Raw genomic sequence first — 8924 nt, 5'->3', positions numbered from 1 at the left:
AGTAGTTGGCTCTGGAGTTCTCCAGTGTGTGGATCCCATTCTACCCGATAGAGCCGATCCTGTCGCAGTTCGAAGTGTGGCCACTGCTTCGCCTGGTGTGGGTCAATTACGGCCCCATTGACTGTGATTAGTTGCTCGTAAGCGCGACTGAGGGTGGGATCTGCCCTTTGGTCATGACAAAAGTCATTGTGAAGCAGGGATTCAGCAGCAGCTTCTGGAGGGGAGTCCTCTGGCTCTTCTTCCATTCCGTTGGGGTCTGGTGCCTCCTCCCCCTCTGACTGGGTCTCAGGGAGGCTCCCTTCCAGTAGTGGGGTAGTTGCGGGCTTCTCATTGGCATTGGGGTGGACTTCCAGGAAATCTGGCCAGTCCCACCCCAGGATCACCGGGTAGGCAAGCCGAGGAGCCAGGCCAACCACCATCGATCGTGTGACCCCATCCATGGTCAGTCGGATTTGTGCACTGGGGTAGGGTCGTACGTTGCCGTGAATGCATTGTAGATGGATCGCCTCAAGGCGTGGGTCAGCCTGGAGGCCTAGGCTTTGGTAAGCCAGCATCTGGCCACAGCCTGAGTCAATTAGGGCCCAGGTTGGGCAATCCTTGACAACCACTGGCACCGTAATCTTGGCAGCTTGTGGGTGTCAGGTGCAGGCTTCTCCCGTGCAGACCTGGCCAAAGCTGCAATCCATCCCAGTACAGTCTCACTGCAAATGGCCATAATTTCCCACAGGAAAAACAAGGTCCGATATCCGAGCACCCAGGCCAGGACAGTGTTCCCGCCTGGCCCCTGGGGGGGCTTCGGTTGGTCCCTTGGGCATCTGGTTGAGGTGCTGAGGCTTGTCGAACTGGGACCTCGGCAGGTAGGGGTCAGGGCTCTGGGCCCTGTGACGGACTTTGTGGTTCACTCCGGGTGGCCCCCCTTTTCTCTGGGTTAGGGCGCTCTGGTCCTGGGGGGGCAGCTCAAGTGATTGGTCCCACTGGTGCTTCGGCGGTGAGGAAATCCTCCATCAGTGTGATGGCAGCAGTTAAGGTCGTAGGCCGGTGGCGAGGACCCAGGCCTCCCTCGCGATGGGAGTATATGGACGAATCGCACCAGAATAATTTGTTCAATGAGCTCATCTGGGGTTCACCTTTCAGGTTGTAGCCACTGCTTGCAGGCTTCCCCCTCAACTCTTGGGCTACCATCCGGGCTTGGGCCCCCATAGGGTAGACCAAGTTCTGGAACCGCTGTCGGAAGGTCTCCGGGTTAACCTCCAGGACATCTAAGATTGCCGCCTTTACCTGGGTGTAGTCCTGTGCTGCGTCCATAGACAGGCCCCGATATACGGTTTGGGCGGTCCAGGTCAGATATGGGGCCAAAATGGTAGCCCATTGATCTTGGGCCCAGCCTGCGACTAACGCCAGCCTTTCGAAAGTTACCAGAAAAGCTTCTGGGTCGTTGTTGGGGCCCATCTTTGTCAACTGGATGGGAGGGGCCAGGCTGGGGGGTCCAGTGGAACCCGCATGCTGGGGCTCCGCAGGACGGGGCAGCAAGTTCACCAACTGCTGCAGGCAGTCCTGGTTCTGGCATCCCAGCTCCAAAATCAGCTGTTGCTGTTGGGTCCCGAGCTGGGCGGCAGCCTGCTGCTGCTGTCGGCTTTTGGCTAAGAACTTAATAAGCTTGTCCATATCCATGGTCGCTCAGATACGCTCCACCGCAGATCCCTTCTCACAAAGATTGGGGGATCGCTGCCCACATTCTCCACCATGTGTAGGGCGGTTCAGCCGGGGCTCGTCTCCCTCCAGGATGGCGGGGAGCCAGACCGCATCGCTACTTTGGTCAGATGTGTTGGGGAACTAGCTTGGCTGGGCAGCAAACACTCAGTAGCTCAGGCCCTCAGGCAGGAGCTGAGCAAACAGGTTCAATATGAGCAAGCCCCCACTGCACCGCTGACTGGGAGTCGCCTGAGGAAAGCCCATGCCCCAACCCTGAACCCCAGCCCTGAGCCCCCTCATTCCCAGCCCTAGCCCAGAACCCCGGCCCAGATCCCTCACATTCCAATCCCCTGCTGCAGCCCAGAGCCCCCTTCCACATCCTGAACCCCTCACCCCCAGCCCCAGCCCAGAGCCCAGCCCCCATCTCAACCCACATTCCAAATCCCTCAGCCCCACCCCCCAACCCAGAGCCTCCTCCTGCACCCCAAACCCCTAATCCTCAGCCCCACCCCCTCCCACACCCAACCCCCTTTGCCCCAGCCCAGTGAAAGTGAGTGAGGGTGAGGGGAGAGCAAGCCACTGAGAGAGGGGGGGGGGATGTAGTGAATGGGGGTGGCAGGGCTAGAGTGTTCAGTTTTGTGCAGTTAGAAAGCTGGCAACCCTAACTCCTCCAACAAGAGTCCAGCCACTCCTCACAATGGCTTGGCAGTCCAAACTGGGTCACTCCTTCAGCGGCTAGTGGGAGGAGCCAATGCCCACCCACTACTCCAGGCCCTGGTACAGGGACCCTACACACAGTAGCTTCCTGCTGCCTCTTCTTTCCAGCTCCACACATCTGTCTCAAGCCCCTGGGCCACTTCCCCTCAGCCCCAGAACCTTCGGTTCCTGCCTCTGACTCCTTCACCATCTTCCCAGGGCCTCGAGCCTGCAAGCCCTAGCAGCCCTGTTCACGGTGCTAGTTTCTGCAGTCCTCTATGAAGCCGGTCCCCTCCATTGGGCTTCCTGCAGCATACTGACTTGTTCTAGCCTGCAGCTTCCTTTTATATGGGTCAGCTGGGCCCTGATTGCCTGGTCCAGCTGCCGCCTTAACTGGCTGCTTCCTTTCAGCCCTCCAAGCTAGGTTTTAACCCTATCAGGGCCAGTGCAGGGCAGATGCCTATCACATAAGTAAACAATATTTGTTTTGAAGTCCTTTAGTATCAAATTTAAGGCTAATGCAAATAGTAGCTGGGTTATATTATTTTCAGCCGTAATTTTCAAAAGCCCTGAAGTCCTGGGAAATGTAGGCATTCTGAAAATGAATTCCTCCAGTACCAAATTCTACTCTGCTACACAATGGAGTTGCTCCAGATCTTTACTAGTGTAACTAAGAGCAGAATGTGGCCCTATAGCTGTATATTTTTTCTTGCCCATTACAATGTTAAATTCCTTTCCTTCCACAAATTGTAATTTTAATAAAGGCAATAGTTTAAGATTTAACATTTCAATCTAGTGGAATAGTAACTGAAAGCATAAAATTAAAACTAATTGAGAATCCAGAGAGTGAACAATCTGAATGCTATTCTTCTAATGTTAGTTTGTCCACTCTGACTTTTGGTATTTGTATTTTGTTAATAAATAATAAAATATACATTTAAGCTTTTAAGACATCAAATCTTAGTTCTTTCCTTCAGACCTAGGCTAGTGCGGGCTCTTTTCGATTTGTAGTGCCAGACCAAATTCTTCCTTGTTATTCCCGTGCAACTGTGTTGATTTCAGTGTTGTGTCACTGGTATAAATGAGGCAAATTTGGCCCACTTTCTTTCCATTGAAGACTTGTGACATGATTTCACAGTGTATTCCGGAGTAAACAGACAAACTCATGTTTGAATTTAAATAATTTAATCTCTCACTGCTTGAATTGAAAACCATTGAGAGAAATTCTGGTCTCATTGAACTCAATGGGAGCTTTGTCATGGACCTCCATAGGACCAGGACTTCACCCATTGTATCTAATATTTTAAGTACTGATTGTGTAAATATACACACTTTATTTTATTTTTTGTAGTTTGAGATCATGAAGTAAAATGGACAATTTAAAACTTTTTTTTATGCACAGTACTTTTATTTGTACTTTATTTGTCAAACACCTTTTCCATATTTAAGGTCTGTCCATCTATATTGACACTAACTCATAAAATACTGTTAACAGTTTTGATCTTATGAATAGATTTAACACTAGTGAAGTAATTACTGCACAATAGTAGACCCAACGTCATTCTGAAGGTCAATAAACTTTTCACAATACCTGATAATGAAACATCATTTAAATTCAGAGCAATAACAAGGTACAATAGCCCATTCATATCTAAATCAACGAATTTGCTTACATTCACACTGCAAATTTTGAAAAGTGTTTTCACTATTTGCAGATCTTGTGGGGATGAAGGAAAGCACAAGAGAAGAATATGGGCCTGATCCTGCAAATACCCTTACAAGTAGCCATATATATATACCAACAGCTGGCTTGAGTAATGTTTTGGAAGATTGGAGCCCAGATGAACTGTTTATGGATCCAATCCTGTAGTCTTTTCGTAGGTACATAACCATAGGAATAATGACTGCAGGATCAAGCCCACTATTATCAAAGCACATAGGGACAAGGCTAATTCAAAATATTTATGGAAAATAAATTTACAAGTTTCCTTACAAATAACAAAACAAAACTCTCTTCATTGGACAATATTACTTTTGTGATGTTTCTAAATTCCAGGCCCCAAACTCTCAAATAAATAAGGTATTAAAAGAATCCTTGCCATTCATTTTCCAGTTATCTACAAGGTTTCATATAATCCTTATTTAATTCAAATATAATGTATTAATTCAATTACTGAGAAAAGCTTTATCTATTAGAGAATAATTATTATTATTAAATGGAAAATTAGAAACTAAGGTACCTCTAGAAAAGTAAAGTCTGTTTCCTTTTTGTGTGTGTGCAGAGTGAACAGAAAGAGAATTAGTATGTAGTTTGTTCTCCAAGAAAATGAAGGCACCCTGATTTTTACAAGTTTTTGTACCAGTGTAAAATATGTGGCCAGCAAAATACTGTATTTAACATTTTAAGGTATCAGGCATATCAGGGCATGTTATTGACAGAAAGATCCAAATCAGTAAATGATCAAGTTAAAGGAGACATAATCAGGGCAAAATGTTCTCATTTTGTTTTCTAAATCTATATTCATGGAGGTGTCTTAGTCTAGAATGGAGGTACTGTCATCTAGGGGAGCAGGCATGGACATGGTAATCAAGAATTTCTCAGTTCTAATCCTGGCTCTGCAACTGAAGTGCTAAGTGGCCTTGGGCAAGATTCTTAACTTCTCTGGGCACAATTTTAATCTTAGTTGTACTAAAGTAACTCCATATGAGTCAATTTCACCTTGGGTGTGAAATTTTAGTCCTAATGAAGTCAATGGCAAAACTCCAAGTGACTCAAATAGGGCCAAGAATTCACCATGTGTTTCTGTTTTCCCATCTGTGAAATGTGACTACTAGTACTTACTTTCCTCATGTGAAAATGTATTCGTTAGTGTTTGTAAAGTGCTAAGTAACATTAATAGTACATTTAAGAGGTCCCGGGAAGGAAGATGGGATTTAAGGACCCTTTGTCTTCTATAACGTGCCCATTTATATGCATTGTTTCAATTTTTAAGTTAGTCTTTATAATATTAATATCATGTGGCTTTTAGAACTATTCTCTTTTCTACTTTAATTAGAATGTCAGATTTTTGATATCCAGTTTTTAAGAAAGTTGAATAAAAAAATTTATGTTATAGTGAGAGAAAAATAGTCTAATCATATAACACATGTAGAACTAACAAACCAGTAGCATTTGAACTCTGATCCTTCAGTTGTAAACTCAGGTACCTGTCCGATCCACTGGCTGACACAGTGACATCAACATGTTCCTATTACATTTTTGAATGCCTTCAAAGAAAGGTGTTAAAACAGAGGTAAACAATTACATTCTATAGCTTCCATACAAGTCTCTATCTGCAAAATGTCATGAAAAATTAGATTTACTATTTTGTAGCTACAGTAAGAAGAAAAAAGATTAATTTCCCCACTTTTAGCTTTCTGTTTCTCCAGAGTACTCTATAAAAAACTAGGGCTGTCGATTAATTGCAGTTAACTCAAGTGAGTAACTCAAAAAATTAATTGCAATTTAAAAAATTAATAGTGATTAATCGCAGTTTTAATCACACTGTTAAACAATAGAATACCAATTGAAATTAAATATTTTTGGATGTTTTTCTACATTTTCAAATATATTGATTTCAATTACAACACAGAATACAAAGTTTACAATGCTCACTTTATATTATTAATTATAAATATTTGCACTGTAAAAATGATAAACAAAAGAGATAGTATTTTTCAATTCACCTCATTCAAATACTGTAGTGCAATCTCTTTATCGTGAAAGTGCAACTTACAAATGGAGATTTTTTTATTACAAAATTCTACTAAAAAAACAAAAAAAAATGTAAAACTTTGGAGCCTGCAAGTCCACTCAGTCCTACTTTTTGTTCAGCCAATCACTAAGATAAACTTTTTTGTAACCAGCATTGCAAGATATTTACGTGCCAGATATGCTAAACATTGGTATGCCCCTTCGTGCTTCAGCCACCATTCCAGAAGGCATGCTTCCATGCTGATGAAACTCGTCAAAAAATGCATTAATTAAATTTGTGACTGAACTCCTCGGGGGAGAATTGCAGGTCTCCTGCTCTGTTTTAACTGCATTCTGCCATATATTTCATGTTATAGCAGTCTCGGATGATGACCTAGCAGATGATGATTGTTTTAAGAACACTTTCACTGCAGATTTGACAAAACAAAGAAGGTACCAGTGTGAGATTTCTAAAGATAGCTACAGCACTCGACCCAAAGTTTAAGAATCTGAAATGCCTTCCAAAATCTGAAAGGGACGAGGTGTGGAACATGATTTCAGAAGTCTTAAAAGAGCAACATTCCGATGAGGAAACTACAGAACCTGAACCACCATTCCAGAGGACATGCTTTCATGCTGATTCCCTATCTGGAATGGTGTTTGAAGCATGTAGGGACATATGAATCTTTAGTGCATCTGGCACGTAAAAACCTAGCAAAACCATCTCACTTTCAGGTGACATTGTAAACAAGAAGTGGGCAATATTATCTCTAGAAAATGTAAGCAAACTTGTTTGAGCAATTGTCTGAACAAGAAGTAGGACCGAGTGGACTTGTAGGCGCTAAAGTTTTACATTGTTTTGTTTTTGAATGCAGGTTTTTTTGTACATAATTCTACATTTGTAATTTCAACTTTCATAATAAAGAGATTGCACTGTAGTGCTTGTAATGGGGGAATTGAAAAATACCATTTATTTTGTTTTTTACAGTGCAAATATTTGTAACCAAAAAAAAAAGTGAGCACTGTATGCTTTGTATTCTGTGTTGTAATTGAAATCAATATATTTGAAAATGTAGAAAACATCCAACATATTTAAATAAATGGTATTCTATTATTAACAGTGTGATTAATCACAATTATTTTTTTAATTGCTTGACAGCCCTATTAAAAATGCTTTTGTTCATGCAACATAAGGGTCACCACATCTGTGCAGAAGCCCAAAGAGAATAAAGCCACTCCAGTGAGAACTGTTACAATATGTAATCTGCAGAGTCTTTGTAAGAACTTATCTATTCTCTACCAAGACTGTCTATACATTAATGTTCTGTTTAGGCAGCTTTCTTAACCTAGGGATCTGAAACAACTTACAAACAATTTACAACTGAACCAATCTATAGGCAAATCTGGTGAACACATCAGCTATTAATTAATGGGACCTGAATTTTGTTGTTGTTTTTCTTCTAGTCATTCCACATGGGTTTCTACATCAGGTTATCTGGTGTGCCCTAGTAGTGTAAGGTGGGGAATTTAACTAGTTCATTACCACTTCCTCTTCTTTTTTTCTATCCAACTCTTTGGGCATGACTTTTTCCAAAGTTCCTGAGTGACATAGGCACACAAATCCCAGTGGAAGTCAATAGTATTCATGCTCTGAAGTCACTTAGGCTCTTTTGAAAATCATATCCTGTTTTTCTATAAGGCTTCAGTAAAAATATTTTCCTGGGTTTTATATTTAACACAATGTCAGCATTACTAAACAGATACCTAGTACTGCCTATACACTTAGTTGACAGAATGATCTAAGGGCTGCACTTCATTAAGATATAATATTTAGATAACGTGCCAGTGGTTATAAGGAAGGCACTTTGGAAAAGCCTTAGCTAGCTAGCAGTAGTAAATTAATCTGCTGCCATTTTGATCTTTGAACTCCCTTGTAGCACCATCTTCCCTGGAAGATCTCCTTTTTTCCTTTTCTTCCCATTCTACTTGGCACTTGAGACCTCAGCTGGAGTACTGTGTCCAAGTCTGGGATTGCGGGGTTTGGAGGGCAGGAGAAGGATCAGAGCTGGGGCAGGGGGTTGGGCCATGGGAGGCGGTCAGGGGTGCAGGCTCCACGTGGTGCTTACCTCAGGCAGCTTCCGGAAGCAGCGGCATATCCCCCTCTGGCTCCTCCGCAGAGGCACGGCCAGGCAGCTCCGCATGCTGCCCCATACACAGGTGCTACTCCTGCAGCTCCTATTGGCCATGGTTTCCAGCCAGTGGGAGCTGCAGGGGCAGGGGCAGTGTGCGGAGTCCCTTGGCTGCCCCTACATGTAGGAGCCGGAGGGGGGACATATTGCTGCTTCCAAGAGCCACACGGAGCAACAATACACACGGAGCAGGGCAACCCCCCGACCCCACTCCCTGACTGGAGCGCCAGAGTGGAGCACGCCCCAGACCATGCTCCCCAGCGGGTGCTTGAGGGCCGGATTAAAATGTCTGAAGGGCTGGATGCAGCCCTCGGGCTGCAGTTTGCCCACCACTGGTCTAGGATAACTTGGTCCGGTCTCAGCATAGGGGGCTGGACTTCATGACCTCTTGAGGTCCCTTCCAGTTCTACTTTTTGATGATTTTGTAAGTCCCCAAAATATGCAGCTTCTCTACTTGGTCCTGATAAAGGGTGTGAAAAATCCCCTTTACAGTGCTCTATACATGTCTGCTTACTGTTTCAGGATATTTTCTGACTGATGCAGCAAACCTCTGATCAGTCAACCCCTGAGCTCCACCCCTGCCTGGAGTGGATGAATGAAGTCCATTTGTCACT

This window comes from Mauremys reevesii, linkage group 10, assembly GCF_016161935.1.
Source record: "Mauremys reevesii isolate NIE-2019 linkage group 10, ASM1616193v1, whole genome shotgun sequence".
In the NCBI taxonomy this organism is placed as follows: domain Eukaryota; kingdom Metazoa; phylum Chordata; order Testudines; family Geoemydidae; genus Mauremys; species Mauremys reevesii.
Note: the sequence above shows the minus strand (reverse complement) of the source record.